This window comes from Felis catus, chromosome X, assembly GCF_018350175.1.
Source record: "Felis catus isolate Fca126 chromosome X, F.catus_Fca126_mat1.0, whole genome shotgun sequence".
In the NCBI taxonomy this organism is placed as follows: domain Eukaryota; kingdom Metazoa; phylum Chordata; class Mammalia; order Carnivora; family Felidae; genus Felis; species Felis catus.
Window position 1 is genome coordinate 13,867,760 of NC_058386.1, and position 21,971 is coordinate 13,889,730.

The 21,971-nt window shown below is 47.2% G+C and overlaps 1 protein-coding gene and 1 pseudogene across 2 annotated transcripts in view; one reads left to right on the forward strand and one right to left on the reverse strand.

Moving 5' to 3' along the window:
- NHS (NHS actin remodeling regulator) overlaps window positions 1-21,971 on the forward strand; it is a 342,272-nt gene that overhangs the window by 63,473 nt on the left and 256,828 nt on the right. The window lies entirely within an intron of this gene.
- LOC123383375 lies at window positions 18,890-19,373 on the reverse strand (annotated as a pseudogene).

The following is a 21,971-nucleotide window of genomic DNA, read 5'->3' on the forward strand; positions in this document are numbered from 1 at the left end:
CCTGTGATAAAAGCAGTGACACTGCAGGGAATTGTCGTCTAGACGCGAGATTGCGTATTATTTCAGCCGGTGCATCTGAAACTTTGTACAGATGGATCATCTGCGGAGCTTATTTAAAATGCAGATTCGGGGCGCCTGGGTGGCTCGGTCAGTTAAGCGTCTGACTTCGGCTCAGGTCATGATCTCGCGGTCCGTGAGTTCGAGCCCTGCGTCGGGTTCTGTGCTGACGGCTCAGAGCCTGGAGCCTGTTTCCGATTCTGTGTCTCCCTCTCTCTCTGCCCCTCGCCCGTTCATGCTCTGTCTCTCTCTGTCCCAAAAATAAATAAACGTTGAAAAAAAAAAGTTTAAAAAAAAATAAAAAAAAATTTAAAAAAATTAAAAAAATAAATAAATAAATAGGGGCGCCTGGGTGGCGCAGTCGGTTAAGTGTCCGACTTCGGCTCGGGTCATGATCTCACGGTCCGTGAGTTCGAGCCCCACATCAGGCTCTGTGCTGACAGCTCAGAGCCTGGAGCCTGTTTCAGATTCTGTGTCTCCCTCTCTCTCTGCCCCTCCCCTGTTCATGTTCTGTCTCTCTCTGTCTCAAAAATAAATAAACGTTAAAAATAAAATAAAATAAAATAAAATAAAATGCAGATTCGGGGGCACCTGGGTGGCTCAGTCGTTAAGCAGTTAAGCATCAGACTTTGGCTCAGGTCATGAATTCAGAGTTCGTGAGTTTGAGCCTCATGTGGAGCCTGCCTGGGATTCTCTCTCTCTCTCTCTCTCTCTCTCTCTCTCTCTCTCTCTCTCTGCTCCTTCCCCCCTTCAAAATAAAGAGATAAAAAAAAAAAAACTTGCAGATTCTGATTCATTAATTCCGGGCTGCTTTCTAGCAAGCATTTCTAACAAGCTCCCGGGCGATGGCGATGCTGCTGGCCTGTGGACCCCAGTTCGACACCAGGTAAGAGTTTAGGAGACAGTGGGCCAAGGCTGCCCTGTAGATTTGGAGCAACCTGAAACTTGACAGCCCTGTGGCTAGTCAGCTAGATTGGTGCATCTAGGAGCTGAGACTTTCTGGGGATGAATGGAGAAATACTGAAGCCCAACTCTGAAGAGCCGGGTTCGAGTCCCGGCGAGGTATCAAGACACAGTGAGCAAGTTGTTTCTCTCCCTCGGCCTCAGCACCTTGGTCGTTTTTAGAGCAGAGGGCGGCCGAAAATACTATGAAGCCTTGCTGTTCCCAGAGTGGTCTTTAGCCCCACGTCCTGGGCCACCTCAGACCTCCTGTGCCCAAAGCCACATTTTAATAAGTTCCCCCGGGGATTCACTTTCATGTTAACATTTGAGAAGTGCTGGTCTAAGACTCCTTCCTACTAGAGGATTCCGTTGATCTAGTACTTTCTAACTCTAGCTCTGGTGACAGAAATCTCAAGTGACTCCATTTATACAATGGGGATGTCTTCATCAGGAAATACCTTCTTTTAGTTCTCCCACAGTAATTTTGGTGATTTGCAAAGAAGGTCAGACCAGTAAAATTTATTCCGAACCAGCATTTCCCTGTGTTTGAGTAGGAGGGAGCGTCAGAATCCCTGAAGAGTGGTCCACCACCAGCAGCGCCCTTCTCGGACCCTCAGCATATCGCGGAACGGTGTCCCCAGCTTCCCTGGGCTTGGCGCCACCTCCTCCATTTTCCTTTGATGCTGGTGCACGTTGGCTGTGTTGGGAGGCAGAGCGGGTGCGCGTTCCCACGCATCTACATATTGGTGCATTGGGTCTCTGATGGGAATTGGGGCTACAAGTGGAGAATTTTTATTGCATAGACTCCAAAAGGAAGAAGCAAAATTGTCCCAGGGTTTTAGTTCCATGGAGGAATTTTGGGGCGCCTGGGTGGCTCAGTCGGTTAAGCGTCCGACTTCAGCTCAGGTCATGATCTCGCGGCTCGTGAGTTCGAGCCCCGCATCGGGCTCTGTGCTGACAGCTCGGAGCCTGGAGCCCTCTTCGGATTCTGTGCCTCCCTCTCTCTCTGCCCCTCCCCCACTCCCACTCTGTCTCTCAAAAGTGAATAATGTTAAAAAAAATTACTTCCATGGAGGAATTTTTTTAATTATAGAAATTTCAGATACACAGGAAAGATAGAGAATAATATAAGAAACAGAATTTACGTGAAGACGTACATTATTATAAGTAAAATTGTAATGTGGACCAGTGGCATCACCTTTTACAACCATACCCTGAAAATTGGTATTCATAATTCTCAGGCATGTCTTTATATTTTAATATGTGTGTATTCCTAAGCAGCATTTAGTATTGTCTTTGCTTGGTTTGAAATTGGTATACATTGTTTTATACTCTGTATCCTTCTGCAACCTGCCTTTTTTGCTCAGCATTATACATGGAGATTTATTCATGCTGTTGTAGCTCTACTTGATTCATTTTAATTGCTGTGTATAGTTCATTATATGAAAGTACTTCCATTTATCGATTCTCTGGCTGATCGACGTGGCAGTTGTTTCTGTTTTTTCCTCCTCCAAACAATGCTACAGTGAACATATGTCACTTTTATGCGTATACGTGTGAGTTTTTCAGGGCAGTGTTTTTCACGGAGTGTGTTGTGACCTATTTGTGGGTCATGAACTCAAACCGATGGGTTGCAACTACGTTGAAAAAAAGTAAAATAGAATACATTGAGAATGACCAGAATATGTTTCCCATGGTAAGAGGAGTTACTATTTCACGGAATTTCTTTCAGTTACGAGGTGACACGGTTTACTTTGATAGCCCATTACTTTATAATTGAAACAAGTTTTTGGAAATTAAACTTACTGTGTGGGTCATGGTCGACCTAGGGACGGGCTTGCTGCGTTGAAAACCGTGTGTATCCTTGGCTTTTCTAGAGCTTGCCAGATTCCTCTTCCAAGTGTACTGATTCACACTGCTGTGAGTTTTCAAGTTGAAAAGCTCAAGAGAAAATAGACCCCAAGGACAGATGGAAGCTAGAGAATTTAAAAAAAAAAAAAAAAGCTTAAAATTCCCACCTTCTTCGCTCCTCTTAACTCTGTGTAAACATTGTGGGTGTTCTTGACCTTGCAAATTTGCTTTTAATCTGAAACAAGAAAAAAGCTTCGAAGGGAATTCCTCATCTTCCGGTCTCTCTTGCCTCAGTTCAGGGAGGGGTGAGCTGGAAGGAGGTATCCATTAATAACAGGAGAGCTGTGTCTAACCTTTGCGCTCTAGCTACTGTGGGCAGGTTTTCAAAGATGGACAAAGATTTCTCCAGATCAACGTCAGTGGTGCCATCATTGTTTCTTGCTTAGAAATAAAGCAGGGAATGGGGCACCTGGGTGGCTCAGGTGGTTAAGCATCGGCTCTTGGTTTTGGCTCAGGTCATGATCTCATGGTTTGTGAGTTTGAGCCCCTCATCGGGCTCTGTGCTGACAGTGTGGAGCCTGCTTGGGATTCTCCCTCCCTTCTCATTTTCTGACCCCCCGCCCCCAAGAAATAAACTTAAAAAAAAAAAGAAATGAAGCAGGGAATTGGGGAACCCAAGGAGCCATCCTCCCATAGTTCATCTTTCTGGGGGGCTGGTCAGTTCCTGCTCTAGTCCCAAACCCCCCTGGAAGGCCAAATCCTGTGTGAGCTGATTGTTATCTGGCTTGCTGCAGCCTGTTTTCCCGGAGATGTGTGTCCATGTATTCTCTCCCTCCATGCACTGCACAAGCAAAGACCAAGAGATGGGAAGAAGGCAGGTTTGGGGGCCCTCCTCCATGCCTCTCCCTGTGCCCAGAACCTACCATTCATCATCTCCAGTCATCTTGGCAACCCCTCTTTCTGCAGAGGAGGAAAACCGAGCCTCAGAGTTTAGGTGACTTCCCCAGATCACTCATCTGATAGGATAGAATTCCTAACCTTAGGGAGACCCTTCTGTATGCCAGGCATTGTTCTAAGCACCTTATATAATTTCCTCTTTACATCTTCATCACATCCCAGTAAAGGTAGGCACCATTATCATCCCAGCTTTACAGACGGGGAAACCGAGACACCAAGAGGTTAAATCATTGGCCTAGGATCGCACAACCAGTGAGTGCAAAAGCCCATATTTGCCAGTCTTTGGCAGTTGACATTTTCCATCTGTTGAATGGGGATCCTTCGCTATTCTGTATCGTAGGTATGCTCTCCTTCTCTCCCTTCCTTCCAGCATTTCCCAATAGGTAAGGGAGATGGTCTCTGCGCATGGGAATTTGGGACAAGCGTGTACCATATAGTAGAAACAACGTGGTCACAATGACAGTGGCCATGTGTACTTTAGCGCTGAAATGAGTGGACGGCACAGAGATCAGAGAAGGAGGCGCTGGATGAGGCTGGCGGCTAGCCTTGTAGATTTCATCGGTAGATCTCAGTTCTCTTAAAACCATAGGTATCAAACTTGAGCATGCATCAGAATCATCTAGAAGACTTGTTAAAATACAGATGGCTGGACTCCAGATGCCCCACCCCCTCTCAAGTTTCTGATTAAGACAGGACTCAGGCCTGAGAATTTGCCTTACTAACAAGCTCCTCCTGCCAGACAGCGCTTGGGAAATCACCGGTTTATACAATAGGTAAGATTCGTAAAAGTACAAGAAAAAGGAAATGAATGTGATCTGTATGCTAGTGAGAATAAATAGGTTAGCCAGGGTGACAGACAAGCCTTAAAGTCTTTGTGGCATCACACTGAAGTTTTCTTTCTGGTCTATGTTCCAGTCCAGTGCGGGTTGATAGGGGCGTATTCTGCTCCATGCTGGCGTTCGGGGGCCCAGGCTCCTTCTGTCTGTGGCCCGGCCACTCCCTGGGCACTTCGAGTCCTCCGTCAGAGTGTCTGAATCTGGCAGCACTGGAGGGAGGAGGGATTGGAGGATTGTGCAGAAGGCTTTTATGTGCCAGGCCTAAAGGACAAACACGTCGTTTCTACCCACGTGCCATTGGCCAGAACTCAGTTACACGGTTCCACGTACCTGCAAGGGAGCCTGGGTAGAAAAGAGAACAGAGAATGAATATGTAGCAGTCTTTGCCACGGCCTGTTTGAGGGTCCACAAGGAGTTTGGTTTGACCGGAAAAGCCCATTCGTGTCGAGAGAACAAATGAATGTTTCATGCTCTTTCGGGTAAATTTGCCGCGGCCAGTTTGGGTCGTCACGTAACATCATGGCAGTGTAGCTGTGGGGTCGGAAAAATAACCAGCAGATTTTCACGAAAGCCCGAATAGGTGGTTTCGTAGTTATATGATTTCTCAGGACCTGATTTTGTTCTCTCTCTGAAAATCGGAATAAGATATATGAAAATTGCTAGTTTGGTGCCAAGCACATGATGACAGAGTAGCTCTTTCTGTTTTCGGCCGCTGGATGGGCAGACGGAGCCACGCTGTTGTGGCGTTGGGAGCCTCTTCACGTGGACAGCTGTTGGAATCGGCTCAGGGACAGGGACACAGTCGCAAGCTCGTCTCGGCACTTGGGTGGCTGGCCCAGCAAGGCCCAAGGAAGCAGCGTAGGCCCGGGACCACAGCAACATTCGTTACGCACTTGGCTTCTGGAAGCACCACCATTACCCGGTCGGGTGACTTTGGCCTTTGTGCCTCAGTTTCCTCATGCGTGAAGAGGGGCGAGTCTTAACGACCTTGTACGGTTGCCGTGACGGTGGGGCCGAGGAAAAGCCGAGGACTGACAAGTGTTGGATGCGCACTCCTGAATTCCTCAGCCCTTGTGGTAGTTGCCCTTTCTCCCTCTTGGTGTCATCACCTGAGGCCACTATGGAGGTTCTTCGACCACGTACGCCCCGTAGGCTTTGTTTGGTCTTAGGATGGCGTGCCGGGCCTGACAGAGCCCCGTCCTCTCCCCGTAGCGCGGGTGCGTCGCAGTGACTTTGGGGCCTCTGAGCTGTCTGCGGATGTGAGTGCAGTGTGGGCTGGGAGGTGGTGAGGGAGTCACGTCGGCTGAGCGGACCCCGCAGCAGAGATAAAAGTCCCTGGGCTCCTGGACGGCAGCACTGAGGCCCCCCCCACCCACCCCCACAGTCCCTGGACCAGCGCTGCTCTCCTTCGTTTCACCTTGTTCTCTGCTCCCCTCAGGTCTGGGTCCTTTAAAAACCTTTCTCTCCCCCTGTTCAAACGGTGCAATTTTGGGTGATTGAAACCACATTTTTATATGTGTCAAAATCAGTTCAGCCTTTAGAAAGGAATCATAACATAAATTGGATCATATATCCTAAGTGGATGCCACCAGCTAATTCGTTTGTTAGGCCGTTCAGCTACATGGGATTAAGTGAGTGTTTACTCTTCGGCAGCTACATGTGGGTCTCGTTAATGCACATTCTGGTATGGCTCGTGCCTAATATCTTGTCAAGTGAGGGAGCGTGTAGAAGGCCCTCGCACACCAGCAACCTGCAGGGAGCCATTCCTTCTCCAGCAGCCTCTAGTGATTAACGGGGTGGGGCTGAACATCCCTGCTCCTTTTGTGAAATGCACGCTCATCAAGTTGCCCGCAGCCTCAGAAAGGCTGTGGTCTACACCCTCGTCGGGGCAAGCGGGGATCGGGGGCGGCCGAGAGCGCCAGCGTCACATTCTGAGGCCCCGCCCCAGATCTACTGAATCAGAATCCGACTTTGTGTGGGGGCAGTGCGTGGGCGCGAAAATTTAACACGTGCTGCTCTAAACCACTCTTCTCAGCCTTAGCTGCACATTGGGTTCAAAAGCGATCGGTCTGGAATGTGCCTGGGCATCGGGGTGTTTCAAAGCTCCCCAGGTGATTCTGGTGTGCAGCCAAGGTGAGGAAGCGCTACTCTAAGTGGCTGTGCCTCTGTCCCCCCTGTCCCCCGCCCCCACTTTTTAGGGGAGATCACAGGGCCTGCTTTACAGGTGGCTGGGACGACTCGGGAGGTGACACTGGACCAGCCAGCACACCGCGGTCACCCAGAAGTCCTTCTCCTTTTCTACAACGTCACCGCATTTCCTCCTGCCCTTCCCAGCTTCTCATCTTCCTGCTTCCTGAAAAGAGAAGTTTCTTTTGGTCCCAAGTAGCAGCATGTTGGGAACTGGGGGCGAGAAGGATTTGGAAGTCCTCCTGCATTATTTTCATCCAGAACTCTCTGGTTGGCTGTCTCTGTGTTTTTTTTTTTTGCAACAGTACAGACAGCTTCTTTTGTTCCTGTCGTTGTCGTTGTCGTTTCTTTGTCGCGGTTCATTTGTTTATTTGTTTGGAACTGCCAGCCGGTGGGAGCCCAAGTATGGGGAAGAATGAGTTTGGAAATATTTCCTTCCTGGTACTTGTGCTGGAATCCGGACCGAGTTGTATCTCCGAAACTCCGGAGGAGTGTGTTATTGCTGGTCCTGTGTGCGTCACCGCCCCCGGGGCACAGCAGGCGTTTCATGTGGACGCCACACTCGTTTTTTATAAGGGGTAGGTACGGTGTTTTTAAACAGGTCTCCTGGTTTGGGCACCGCACACAAAGTTGGCAGAGACTCATTTTGCTTCCAGCTTTTCCCCACTGAGCATAGCTAGAAACCCCGGAAGTGATGCAGGAGATTCAGTGATGCTGAGAGTCCCCAGCTCCAGGGTAACTGTCACCGTCGCTTCTGACCTCATGGTGCTCTTTGGCTGTTTTGTGTGTTTTAGGTAAGCGAAGGGCCCAGTTTGTACTCTTTTGTGTGTGGCTTCTTCTGCCCAGTATGAGGTTTGTGAGGTCCACCCACGTGGTTGTGTGTAGTTGTAGACGACTGGGAGCAAGGATGTTTCACCAAATCTTGATCTTGGACTCTTGTCAGAGTTAGGACTTGAGTAAAAACTAAGTTAGTTAAAAAAAAAATTTTTTTTTGTCCTTAGTCTACAAGCATAAGACCTGTTAAGTGAACAAAATTTGAAAAATCAAGATCAACAAAATATAAAACAATAAACTTAGTCTCTAAATCTATCACCCCAATAGAGTCTCTCAGTATTTTTGTGTATATCCTCCAGGTTTTTCCCCGGACGTGTTTTAATAATTTGGACTTAGAGTCTACATACTGCTTTTTAAACGTTTTTTTTTTCACTCACTAGAACAAGAATACCTTACTGTGTCCCCAAATATTCTTCAACAGCATCTCCTTTATTGGTTACACGGTTGGTCTTTGTATAGCAAAATTAGGCCTAATATATTTTAAACGTTTTTTGCATGAGATTTAGGAACTGCTTTAAACAGCTTTTATGGTCATAAAAATGCAATCAGTCAGTAACATCGCCAAGTCTTCTGAAGGAAAACAGGTTTTACTTTTTTCCCTCATGGCGTACCCCGAGCTTGTGGGTGCCAGTGAGGAGCTGGGTGGGCATAGCTGTCAAGATGGGAAGGTCTCCATGTGCTTCTGAAATGAAGGCCACTATTAAATGCCTGATGTCCTGCTCTCTGGTTATTTTCAGAAAGTCAAGAGCTAAGGGGTGATTTTTTCATGAACTCACCTCGAGGTCAGAATTATGAATTTTTTCTTTCCTGCCTGCCCCAAAGTCAAACTGTGTCCGCTGGGCATTAGGGACACAAGATCCTAATTTTCAAAGCACGCCTTTTTATTTTTGCGAAGTCATCTGTTAACTAGCACCTGTGGGCATCGGTTGCCTCTTTTCCTTGTTACCAAAAGGGATTCAGTGGTAATCAGATCCCTAATTCTTATGCGGTCTTTTAACCAAGAGCCAGAGAGACAGGTGAACATTGTAGTTTTTATAGGGATACTCTTGGAGTGTTTATAAACCACAGAACTACTTTGGAGAACTTTAAAGCACTTTAAGCCAGTAAGCTCATTAATGATGAGGAAAAGGAAATAAAATTTCATTGTCTTTATACGCATGCTATGGCTGAAGTCCAAGTAATTTTAGCTCATATCAACATTTGCTGGCTAGCAGTTTGGGAACAAATAGACACAGTATTAGCAAGATTTGGAGTCAACAGTAAAATTTGGACTTTGGCCACGTGTGTGCGCGCACGCGCGCGCGCGCACACACACACACACACACACACACCCCAAACACACACATGGGGTGAGGGGGAAGAATTTTCTAGTCCTTTCTTCTTTAATCATAAAACAACAAGAAGAAACTGCTAGATCTGGAATTCTTTGAGGTCCTTCCTTACGTGTACCCTAAAGGGGTATAAAACTGTTTCTGCTTAGAAAGGTGTTTGTTGATTTCATACAGGAAGTTACGGGCCTCCCTGGGACTGTAGAGGTCTTTAAACTCCATTGTTGTGCCAGCCTCTTCCCCCTAGCCTTGTTGAGGTGATCTTTAAAACTGGGTTTTAAGGGTTCTCTCTGACCCTCTTGTGAAGCAAGTATGGCACTGTATTTTCATTCATGGCAACCTCCTGGGTAAAATGCTGGAGAGAAATGTGTTCTAGGACGTTTGTAATTATACTAGAAAACGTTTTAGTCAGAAATTTTCTTACTATGATCGCAGTATCTCCAAAAGTTTTCCGGGCGCCTGGATGGCTCAGTCGGTTAAGCGTCTGACTTCGGCTCAGGTCATGATCTCACGGTCCGTGGGTTCGAGCCCCGCGTCGGGCTCTGGGCTGACAGCTCGGAGCCTGGACCCCGCTTCGGATTCTGTGTCTCCCTCTGTCCGCCCCTTCACTGCTTGCACTCTGTCTCTTGCATCGTCTCAAAAATAAATAAACATTAAAAAAAACGCTTTCACTGCTGTCTAGGAAAAAAATCTTTCGACTTGTTAGATACTCCTGTGAGAGGCAAGGACACCTTGATATTGCCTGATGCTGCATACCTCTCTCTCTCCAGCCCTGGGGCTTTGGAGTATTTCATGGGTGTTATGCAATGCTAGAAGCGGATGGGATTTCTGAGATGATATTCTGGAGTGGGGGGACATGATTTTATATCTTTGTCTTTGCTCTTCTGAGAACGAGAATAATCCAACTCCGTTTCTCCTCTCACGAATACCTACGGTGGTTTGGGGCCGCTCTGTGAATTCCAGCTCACACGATGTCATTTCAGGATGAGGGAGCCCAGCGTGCACTCCGAGTGAGACGCCCGCACTCCCCAGACCTGCTTATGGCAACATGTTCCTCATGAACGAGGCTCCTCTCCCGGTTTCACGCTTCCTTAACTTTGATCTCTTACCTCTGGGCTTTAATGAGCAGGGGCTTTCTAGGAAGATCAGGAGAATTTCTGTTCATCTGTGTCCTGAGGAGAGGGGAGGCGAGGTACCTACGTGTGTGTGTGCACGTGCACTCGGGTGTGCAAATATATGTTCAGGTGTATGTGTGCACACACGTGTATTCGTTTATGTGCACCTGTGAGCGTGTGTTGACACGTGCACGCCGCCCGTTCTGAGGTCTATACTGTGCCCTCCAGAGGTGAAGAAGCCTACGCGAGGTCACACAGGTAGGAAGTGGCACAGCTGGGCTTTACACCCAGCCTGGCTGTCGCCAGCTCTTCCTTGGCATGCTACACCGAAAAGGATGTCCCCAGGGGAAGTGAGACCTCCTCACCTTTTTCCAGACGAAGGCGAATCTTGTTATGACCCAGCTCACCGCCCGATGCTTTACTGAGCCATCCCAGGAGCGGACCTGGGAACCTAGAGTGGTAGTGTTCATGTGTTAGCATCGGAGGCTGTGAGTGGAGCATGTTGGTAGGCCGTCTAGGGCCGGTTTTCGGTATTAGGTTGTATAAATGAGACAGACCTCGTGACCTTGATCACTTCCTATTGCCGCCTTCCCTTCTGCGTCTCTGCTAGAATACGCTTAAGTACGTGCTTGAGGAACCAGGAAGGAAAAGGGAGGCGTACCATTTATATGGAGTTCAAACGCAGGCAAAGCTCATCTATAGAGATAGAGGTTAGAAGAGTGGTTATCTCGGGCGGGGCCCAAGGCAGTCTGCTGGGACCCTGGAAATACTCCATGTTTTCACCCAAACTTTCACCAAACAGTACCCACCCATATTTTCTATCCACTGCTAACCTGGCTGTAGATAGATGTATGCGATGATCGTTTGAGCTGTAGACTTGAGATCTCTGCACTTTGCTGTACGTATGTGACCCCTCAATAAAAGAGTAAATAGAAAAGGAGGCATCGATAGTAACCCGGGCCAATATTGTAGAAGCCGGGCCGGGAATGGCAGGAAGGAGAAACAGGCGTATCTGAGTGAGAGTTAAAAGAAACACCAGTCGTACGTTGAGAGACATAGATAGTTCTTAATCTATAAGAATCAGAAGTCATTTCCAGGAAGACATAATTGCTTGTATTCAGCAGATGTGAATTTTATTGCTCTTAATTTCTTCTTTATTTTCGTGATTTGTATCCTGGCTTCCCCCAGCCCTGGCCACTTGTGTGTTTGGCCTGCCTTCATTTGATCATGGCTCTGCCTTTTAAAACAGTTGCTGCCGCCGCCGCCTCTCCCCAATTCGGAACGACTTACAAATGTTTGAACAGAGAAACAAAGACAGAATATGGGAGACATGGTCTGGTTTGTTGCAAATGGCTTTTCCTGCCAAGCTGTGGGGAACGGTATTCGGGCCAGCTTTGCTTTCCTAATTGGAACCATAGCTCCACAGATTGCCTTTAGATTGCAAACCGGAGGGCCCGCCGCCCTCCGGGACCGTTTCACGCCGGGCTGCTGTGCACCAGGGTTCTCCCTCTCGTTGGCCTGTACGGGGCACGGCGGAGTTGCCTCATCAAGACGGATGACTCTGAAAAGGAAGTAGCAGAACCCTAATCCTCTCTAGGCTTTATACATCTGTGCCGCTCTCTTCCTGCGCCCCCCTCTGGAGCTGTCATAACAGCAACAGTTAACGCTTACGGACAGCTCACTACGTGCCTCATGCAGTTCTAAGTATTTGGCACGCATTAATTCATTGCATCCTCACGAGCTCCGGAAGCTGGCGTTGCTGGTCCCCTGTTAGAGACGAAGTTAGACACGGGAGACGAAGTCACTTGCCCAAGGTCACATAGCTGGTGAGTGACAGAGACGGCATCTCCACCCAGTCTGGTTCCAGACTCTGAGCTCCCATCCACTGTCTAAATAGAATCCGTTTCCACCGTGGTGACCCCCACAGCTGTCGCCACACGGGCTGGGCCTGGGCTGTCTGACACAAAAGCCACTCGCTGCATGTGGCCGGCGGGCACTCGAGACATGAGGTGCTCTAAATGTAAAATACACACCGGGTTTCTAAGCCTTGGTGCAAGCCACGACTGTAAAATGGATCATTACTGCATGTTTCTATTGATTGCATATTGAAATACTATTTTAGGTGTATTGGGTTCGTGGAACGTATTATTAATTTCACCTGTTTCTTTTTACTTTTTTGTTTCACGTGGCTACTAGAAAAGTTAACAGTTTACACGTGGCTCACATCGTGGCTCCATTTCGGTCTCTAGCTCTGAGCTGAACCTTCTTTCCACCTTGCTCCAAATACACTAAGATTCTCTTCCAGCACGGTCATAGGTAAAATAGATCTGGGACTAACATGCCACAGATGAAATTTCTTTTACTGCCACCACCTTGCTGCTGCTGATGTACAGTTAAGCTTTTTTTTTTTTTTTTTATACCTGAGGGAAAGATCCAGACCTTTAATGAACGTCTGTTAATGTACTAGTTGTGGTACCAGGTCCTTGAATGTAATGGTGGCATTTAATCTTCGTAATTCTTCTATGAGATCAATATCGTCAGCCCCATTGTACAGACAGCAAAACTGAGGCTTCGTCTAGCAACTTGTCACAGTTGCTGTTGCTAAGCGTTGGGCCAGGATTCGGATGTGGATCATCCGATTCCGGCTCTAGTGACAGTTTGCCCCCAGTGGACCTGCCTTGTATAGTATGTATCTCATCCTACGTGCCTTTCTCATCTTTGTTAAATCCTTATGGGAAGGGAGTGTCACCCATAGCAGGTCCCAGTAAATGTTCAGAGAACTGAATTGCCTTAGTTCAGTTGTGTGAGAGGTCTTGATTCGAATATTCGCCTGCAATGTTTGGTATCTGCTCCGTTATCTCTCTTTTAAGAGCTATGGCTAGGTCACCAAGCTTGCGTCATTGGATTGTTGTTTATTATTTCCCCATGACTTCCTGTAGAAATTTCATTCCTTATTTGATTCAATAAGATGTGTTAAGTATAGTACATTTACTGTGCTAAGCCCTGCGAATCCACAGGAGGCCAGTAGGGTTCCTGCCATCAATGAACTTATGGTCTAAGGTGAGGCAGAGATATGGCAAGAGGACATTGCGATGAACGTTGTTCCTACATTGCTAAGAGTAGGTGAAAGGGGCTTGGGAGCACATTGTTGGAGCATCTCATCTAATCTTAGAGCTCATAGAAGGTTCCCCAGAAGGAGAAGGAAATGCAAAGTTTCAGTTGCAGGTTAGTGAAAATTAAAATGTGACTTTTTTCCAAGGACCCTCTGAATTCTGTTCATGAGATTTTACTGTGGAAACAGAAAATGGAGGCTTTACGGAGACAGGAAGTGGAAAGCAGTGTAAATCTGAAGCCATTCTAGGGACCCATCATCAGGGCTCGTGGTTTCCGGTGCAGTGAGTGCTCTACCATTGGCTGGACTCAGCTTCTCTCTGGATCCTTCCCTTTTATGACCCTGAATCAAAGTCTGGCTTGCTTCTGTGTTTTCTTTTAGCTTTGACTTCGACCCATAATTTCTTCCTTCTTGCCACGTCTCCGTTCACTTTCTGGAAGAGAAGAGAGAGAGAGAGAGCGCGCCTGCTTGATCCAGATCATTTAAAGAAAATCATGCCATCCCATTGGCTGCTGACCAGCCAATAGTTAGGCTACTCTTGAATCTAGTGCTCACCCTTGGTCCAATCAACTATGGCATGAGGAGGGGCAGGGAGATAAGGTACGAAAAATGGCTGTTGAAGTAATCTTCCTACACATCAACCTCTTCTGGGATGTTAGACATTTTATCCAAGGATGTGGCATGGCATCAGATCACTGATTTAGGAAGTTCTTTTAATACCTAGAGAAGTAATATACAAGTTGGAAAAATGCAGGAGCCTGTCATTTTCATTGTACCAGAGCAGGTCTGTGGATCCCTTGCTAGGGATTGTTTTAGCTGTGGCTTCACCATGCTTATAATGCCATGCCCTAGAACAGCATCATTTCTTTGTTGTTAGGGGCCTAGGGTATTATTTCAATATTTAGGAATTGTCCCTCTGTCCTTCCCAGCAACAACTAGTTATTGACATATGTCCTCATTGCTACAGATAGATAGCTCATTCATTTCTTCTTCAGAAATCCATCCAGGTAGGCCCTCTTTGGGACAAGGATTGAACCTAACCTGGAAACCTCCCTTCCACCAAAATGGTCTATGGATAGAATTCCTTAAGTCCGGGAAAAAATGGCATCTTTAGTTTCACTAACCGTAAACTGAAACTTGATACTTCCTTCAATTCCAAAAAGACACAGACCGCAGTAGTGCTACCTGTCCCTGTGACTTGCTCACTGATAGAAATCAAAGGCATTTCTGCATCATATTACAGTTTCTGGAGATATCTCAAAAAATGCCCATTACATAAAAATCCTGGTGTAGTAGTAGACTCACCACTAGACCTTGTTATTTTGTGTGTTGATAAACACACGTTAATATTCTGTGACTCAATTTTCTGGTTAGTATTTGGATAACTGCATTTTGACACAATTTATTTGCTTTACAATCATATATGTTGTAATTTATACATTATGAATTCTGAGAAGGACCCATAGGCTTCACCAGTCGGCCAAAGGAGCCATGGCACGGCAAAAGTTAGGAACCTGTGCTCAAGGGAGTAATCCTGTGCTGCATGTACTCAACCCTGGAGGCCACTGCTCACTCTGGGGTCTCTAATTCACTGGAGATATACTGGTGTGTGTTAGTCTAAAGGAGGGAAAGCCTGATGCTGAAATCCTACAGTGGTCCTGGGGAGACTGATTCAGGTGGTTTGTAGTCCAGGGACAAAGCCATGCAGGGAGCGGAGCAGTGATTTAAAGAGAATGGTGGCAGGAGGCTTTTCTTTTCTTTTTTAAAAAATATTTATTTATTTTTGAGAGAGACAGAGACAGCTTGGGCGGGGGAGGGGCAGAGAGAGACAGAGACACAGAATCTGAAGCAGGCTCCAGGCTCCGAGCTGTCAGCACAGAGCCCTATGTGGGGCTGGAACCCATGGACAGTGAGATCATGACCTGAGCCGAAGTCGGACGCCCAACCGACGGAGCCACCCAGGCGCCCCAGGAGGCTTTTCATTAAAGCCACCCTGATGTACCCACCCCGTGGTATATGTATGAACATGCTCCATGGAGTGCATGTCTGCTGGTATGGCATCGTTCTGGCCCCAGATGTTTTATATTATGGACTGATATGAGCCCTTAAGTTGTTGCCTCCCTTCCCTAGTTTAAGAGGAAGTAGGGTGGGCACACTGTGTGTAGATGCCCAGGTCTGAGTCTTTGGGGCCCTGTTGATTTACAGGCCAGTTGATGTCATTGGAGCTCATTTGGGCTGGGTTATCTATGCCTTCTCCATTGGAGAGCCAAGTAAGAGAAGCTGCTGGGTGGTGGGATAAAGGACTAAACTCAGGACAGGAAGAGCCACAGAAGATCTGGATGGGAGGCAAGTTGAGCGCTCTTCACGGACACCATCTTACCATCATCCCGAGCCACTGCCAATCCCATTCCAGATGGGCATTAGTGTAGGTTAGCTCTGAGGTGCCCCGATACCTAGACTCAGGACGACTGACTCCCTCCCTATTCTAGTAACAAGCAATCCATCCCCTCACTCTGCTGGCAAGGAGTTTACAAGCTCAGTTCAGCAGCTGAATGAGGGCTCGAAGGTTGGTGGGGGAAAAAGAGCACAAGTTTGGTGTGATGAGGCTGAGGTGCTAATTTGTACTGTTCTAGTGGCAGCTGTGTGATCTTGGGAGTGCCATATTGCTTCTGTCCACTTCAGCTTCCTCATCTGTTGAGTTCAGTAAGTCCCCTGCTTAGAATTATTATGAGCATCAAAGGGTCTGAGAACATGTGGAGAAGAAAAAACTTTGTGAGAGCACCGGGGAGTGGCATAAGGCACCTATGGGCTCTATCACGAGGGCCTCGTGGCGATTTCATGTTCTCTTTCCACCGAATGTTCATCCAAGAGAAGAATCTGAAGGGCTGAGGTTCCTTTTATGCCTAGAATACCTTTAGTGGTCATTTTCCAAGTTGCAATGAAAGGGCTTAATTTTATGCTCAATTGAGTCCTTGTTGGTTTCTACCCTTACTAGGTTGAACTCCATGCTTGACGATGAGGGGCTGGAGAATAGGTGGACTTCCTTCTACTCATGGGTCCAATTTGGCCATCACAGATGGTCCGAGAAGAGAGGGAATCATGGGCAGCCGTGGAAAGCAATAATGGAGTCCCCTCTTTGATTTCCCTACGTACTACCCTTGTCAGGGGCTAGCTTCCCCAAAAACTGGGAGCTGGAATACTAAGGGTTTGGAGGGATCAAATGTAGGTTCTCATCCAAAAAACGGCTGGGAATTGTGGAGTTAAAAAAAAAAAAAAAAAAGGAATTTAGCTATTGATCTGGACTAACAGCCAGCTCAGTAGCTCCCACTGGCTACCTCCCAAGACCCAAGAGTGATCCTCCTCCTTGTCCTAATCCTCTTTGTTCTCCTCTTCTTCCTCATCACATCACCATCACAAGCCTCGCATATTCCATAGCTCACCGCTGTAACCGCACTCAGTTGCACTAGGCAACTGAGGCTTAGAGAAGCCAAATGACTTGCCCACCGACAGAGCTGGTTGGATGGTGTCATTTAATCTTTTGTCATCTCTTGGTTTCTCATCCCAAATGGTATCAACCCTATTGCTCTGTTCCTGTAAATCCCAAGTTGGAGTTTAACTGCTTTTGCTGGATGTGGCGGTTGAGCCCCTCCCTAAATGCCATCACATTGCTTCTAAAGAGAGATCTGCCATGAACTGCAAGGGGGCATCAGTTTGTAGCCAAGGCAGGAAAAACTCAGTTCTTCACTGGATTTCCTGGAGATCGTTGCAGACAAGTAAGCCCCTCATGAGAGGAAGAAATTCAGAATTTGCAGAGGGGACGCGAGATCCATTTGGTTGCCTGTCACCTCCGCCTGCCAGGTACCAGAATGGACGCTATGCCTTTTTGAGGTGGGCAGGCCAAGGGGGTTTTGGTTTCTGGCCCCGGGAAAGTCTTAAGCTAAATTATAGAATGAAGAATTATAGAATGAAGTCCATTTGTTAAACCAGAAGAGTTTGGGTGACTGGTTTACAAAGTTGTGCCCGTTGCGAGGCCTCTGAGCCAATTTAGAGAAACCAAGACAGCAAACAATTGTCTCAGGGAAGGGGAGAGGGGAAAGAGAATGGAGCTGCTATCGTTTAATCCAGGCATCCTCAAATCCATGTTGGGGATCAATAAACTGTGAAAACAAGAAGCAAAAGCTTCGGAGAAGGGAACCAGTTGCAGCTGGCAGAAGAAGCCCGCCATTGAAACTGGTAATGCCATTTTAATTAGGCTAAACCGTGAATGAGAACTGTGTTAAGACCTTCTCCTTGGTGCCCTGGGTCGCTAGGAGAGAGAATGTGCTTCCTTTGTGTGCTTTGCCAAAGCCCACCAGCTGCCACCTTGCAGGAGAGTTACATCTGAGTCACTGGTTTCCAAAAGGGTGACAAGTAGACTGTGTGTGGCTGAATGAGAGGGGCCTGTCTTTCCTTGATCCTGCCAGCTTGGTCCTGGACTTGAGCCATCCTAGCCATGGCCCTGATTTGTAACCGGGTTGGATGTTTCAAGAAGCTGTTATGAAAGCTGATTGGAGGACAGGAAAAATAGGGGTGGAGCAAGAAAGCTGTAAGACTGGGCTGGGCTTTTTGAGGATTCAGAAGTCCAGTTTTCTTTATCTCGTCACTTCTCAGGTTAACACTTTATAAGCTGATAGGGTCTTGTACTCCTGAGGGGCTCAGCTGTTGATGATGGCGATGATGATGAAGATAGTAATAATGATGATAATGGTAATAAAAATGAGTGCTCACTTAACAGCCACGTTCTATTTGCCAGGCACTGTTCTAAGTGCATGACATCAACGACCTTGGTCTTCACTCTAGTCCTTTGATGGGGGTTCTACTATTATCTGCAGTTCAGAGATGAAGAGGAAGCACAGAGAGGTTAAGTAATTTACCTGAAGACCCATAGCCAGCAAACTAGGGTTCAGAGCCAGGGACTATGGCATTTTGACTAGAGATAGATCTTGGGGAAAGCTCCCCTGGAGGCTTTGGACTCAAGTGTGAAGAATACCATCACAGAAGAACCTTAGACTTCCAGCTTTAGGAGGTCAGGAACCACATATGTCATGCTCACTGGGATATCCAGCACAGAATATTCTAGGCACAGTCCTTGTGCTTGTGCAGTGCTTGCTGATTCATTGATTTTTAAAAGCTTAACCAAGTTTTAGTACATTTTTGTAAGTTATATATTTTAGACAAAATCACATTAATAGCCTGAAATCAAAATCTTAAGTACAAAAATGATTATTTCCTGGGACCATTGGTTTTTGATAAGGTAGACAAATGTGCTGCCAGACATGAAACTTCGTTCCATGCAATTTCATGGATGAATGCCTACATTTGTGTTTCTTTGTTCACTCGTTCATTCCATAAACATTCCACTGAGCATTTACTGTGCACCAGGCATTGTAGTAGGTGTTAAAAGCGGAAAGAGTAAGGTGAGGTCTTTGTCCACGACGAGCTCCTGGATGGAGATATGTGCATTCATAGGTCAGTGTTCATACACGTGTGTACACACGGATACCACTTTGGTCCAACCTTTCCCCTTATTTTCCCTCGCCTGCTGTCTGGGTCTTGCCTAAGGCTAAGACCTTCCATGCTTGTTTGTATTTTTTGATTGGGAAAATTCTTTTCTTTGGGGGTGTGGGCAGACGTCTAGTCTCAGAACTTCTGGAATTGCTTCTTGGTGCCAGCGGCCTTTGTGACTTTGAGCACGATGAAATGTACAGCCTCGCTCAAGGGCCGGTACTCGCCCACTGTGATGGTGTCGCCAATCTGGACGTCCCCAAAGCAGGGGGACAGATGCACAGACATGATCCTGTGGTGTTTCTCAAAGCGGTTGTACTTTCAGATGTAGCAGAAATAGTCTCGGTGGATGAGTGGTCCTTTGCATCTTCATCTTTGCCACTGCACCAGACAGAGTCCGCCCTTGGATGGAGACATTACCAGTAAAGGGGCATTTCTCGTTAGTGTAGGTGCCCTCAGCCGCCTCCTTGGGTGGCTTGAAGCCCAGACCGATATTCTTGGACTATCGCAGGAGCTTCTCCTTGCTGGTTTCTCCACGCAGGACCCTCTTCTTATTTTGAAAGGTGGTTGGCTGCTTTTGGTAGGCACGCTCAGTCTGAACGTCTGCCATCTTGCCGGCTGCCTGAAAAGAGGCTAAGACTTACCATGTTTTACGTGGGGTTACAATTTTGTTTAGTGCATGTTCGTGTGTGTACCTGTGTCTTCTGTTCAGTAAGGGATTATTAGCTACCTGAGGCGAGTTCGACTGCTAACCACCTTTGTGGCCTCTAGACCAGTGCCACTCCCTAAGTGTGGTCCATGAACCGGCAGCATTAGCATCGCTTGGGAGCTTATTAGGAATGCTGAACCCAGGCCTCACCCTCAACCCTACTGAATTTTAGTAGCTCTGGGGGTAGGGCCCAGGGATTTGTGTTCTGCCAGTTCTCCAGGTGATCCCAAGGCATGCTCAAGTTTGAGAAGCACTTCTAGGGCTGGAACCCAGGTCTTGTCACGTGTGGGTGCTTCATAAATAATCTTTGAATGATTGCATGCACATTGACATTGAGTGGGGGAAGTGGGTTGATCTTACTAGGTCTGGGCATGCCTCCAGGTATCCATTTTGCCAAGTCCGAGGAGGCTGTGGGGCGATGGAGTCATATTTCTTTCCCTCTCGAAAAATTTGGATGGACGCACTTAAATGGCTGGGAAGATAGTCTCCAACGGCATTGATGTGGGAAATGGTGAGCAACCGAGCGTGTGACCTGAAGGGAACAGAGTGAATGGGCCAGTTCCTAACGAACGCCCAGAGATAAAACAGGGAGAAGTGAGAACTCCATGCGGATGGTTTGGGGCAAGATGGGAAAGCCACAAGTTGGCAAGAATGGTATGCTTGGGACTCTTGTCTGTTTCAGGACTTATTAGAAATTAAAGCCTCCCTGTTCCTGCACATGTGGCAGAGCCTGTTTGTAAATCCATTTCCCTTTCCGTTTTCTCCAACTCTCTTCTGCCTCACCAGCTCCTCCCTTCTCTCTACCCAGGCGGGTATTGTTGTCCAGACTTTGAGCAGAGTTAAAGTTACCCTGTGGCATGACATTTGTCAAGGGCAGGGATGTTTGGGCTTCTGTGAGTAATCAGCAGCTGCTCTTTGGAGTCCCAGTTTTAAGGAATCTCCCTCCCTCAATAGTGTGATCGTTCCCTCCTCCCAACACCTCCCCTCACCGCCCCCCCCCCAAAAAAAAACCTTGCATAAGAGCAGTTGGCTCAATATAATAAAATACAGCTTGGCATCAGGAACTACATAAACGAGAGGCATTTAATAAACTGTGTAGCGTTTTGGCAGTTGCAGGGACGATAGCAGCCAAGGAGACACATATGGCTGGCTTAGCAGCATCCTGGACTCATGGGAAGAGGATCCCGGGTTTAGATCCCTGCGATGAGTGGTGGGGTGAACAAGGGGTTAGAAAGACTAGGGTGGACTCAGCGTCCTGGGGGACTCAGCCGTGCCCAGGTTTTCCTGAAAACAATGCTTATTTATTTGACACACCACTCATGTAGTGCTTGTTCTGGGCCAGGCATTCTTCTCTAAGCCCTTTACACTTTTTGTTTAAAGGTAGACTCTACACCCAGCGTGGGGCTTGAACGCACAACCCTGAGATCAGGAGTCGCGTGCTCTGCTTTCTGACTGAGCCAGCCAGGTGCCCCAGCCCTTCACACTTTCTTAAAGCAGCTTTATCGAGGTGTAATTTACATACCATACAGTTCACCTGTTTTGAGTGTACCATTCAGTGATTTGGGGTAAGTTTACAGAATGGTGCTGCCATTACCACCTTCTGATGGCAGAACATTTCTGTTACCTCTTGTGCCCAGTCAATCCCCAGTCCCACCCCCGCCCAGGCAGCCACCAACCTCCTTTCTGTGTCTCTCTGAATCTGCCTTTCCTGGGGAGTTTATCTTTTGTGAGATATGGGGGTAATGTTTCTTTCACTGAGGATAATGTTTCTGAAGTCTGTTCCTTTTTATTGCCAAACCGTATTCCGTGCTCTAGATGCAGTGCCTTACGTGTATTACCTCAGTTCGTCCTCCTAACAACCTCACGAGATAGCTTCTTTTATTACCACGGAGGAAACTGAGGTACCGTTAGTAATTTGAAGGGTCATGGTTCAAACCCAGGCAGCGTGGCATTATTCTGTGTTCTTGGACCCTCTGGCTTGCGCTGCCTCTCCATGGGTACAAAATATGTATTCATTTCTAATTTGGCACATTTGATTTAGATAATGACCACTGCATTTCTAAACATGCATGGCTTAGTTTTATGCAATCTGATCAGATTTTCTTGAATGCCTAATTTGTGCCGGGAACTTTGCTGGGTGTTGTAAGGGATTGAGATGGGTTTCTCATTTCAAAGAATTTAGCGTTTTGTTCGGTCGACAAGACGCCGGTGCACATGATGTACATCCTCTAGGGCCACGTGGGATAGACGTGGTCTAAAGCCTAAATGCGTACTCCAGGTGTAGCAAGTCAACAAGAAGAGGTTGATGTCAGTGAGAAGAGCTGAGGAAAAGTTTTCAGAGGAGTTGGCCTTGAGCCACTTCTAGCCCCTTGGCCTCATCAGTCCCCAGTTGCATGAGTAGAAGCTGGTAGTTGTTGAGAGCCTGCCCTATGTCTTAATGTCCCTTCCACCCACAGAGCTTTTGGCTTGTTGTGTTCCGGCTTCTAGATCCCATCTGTG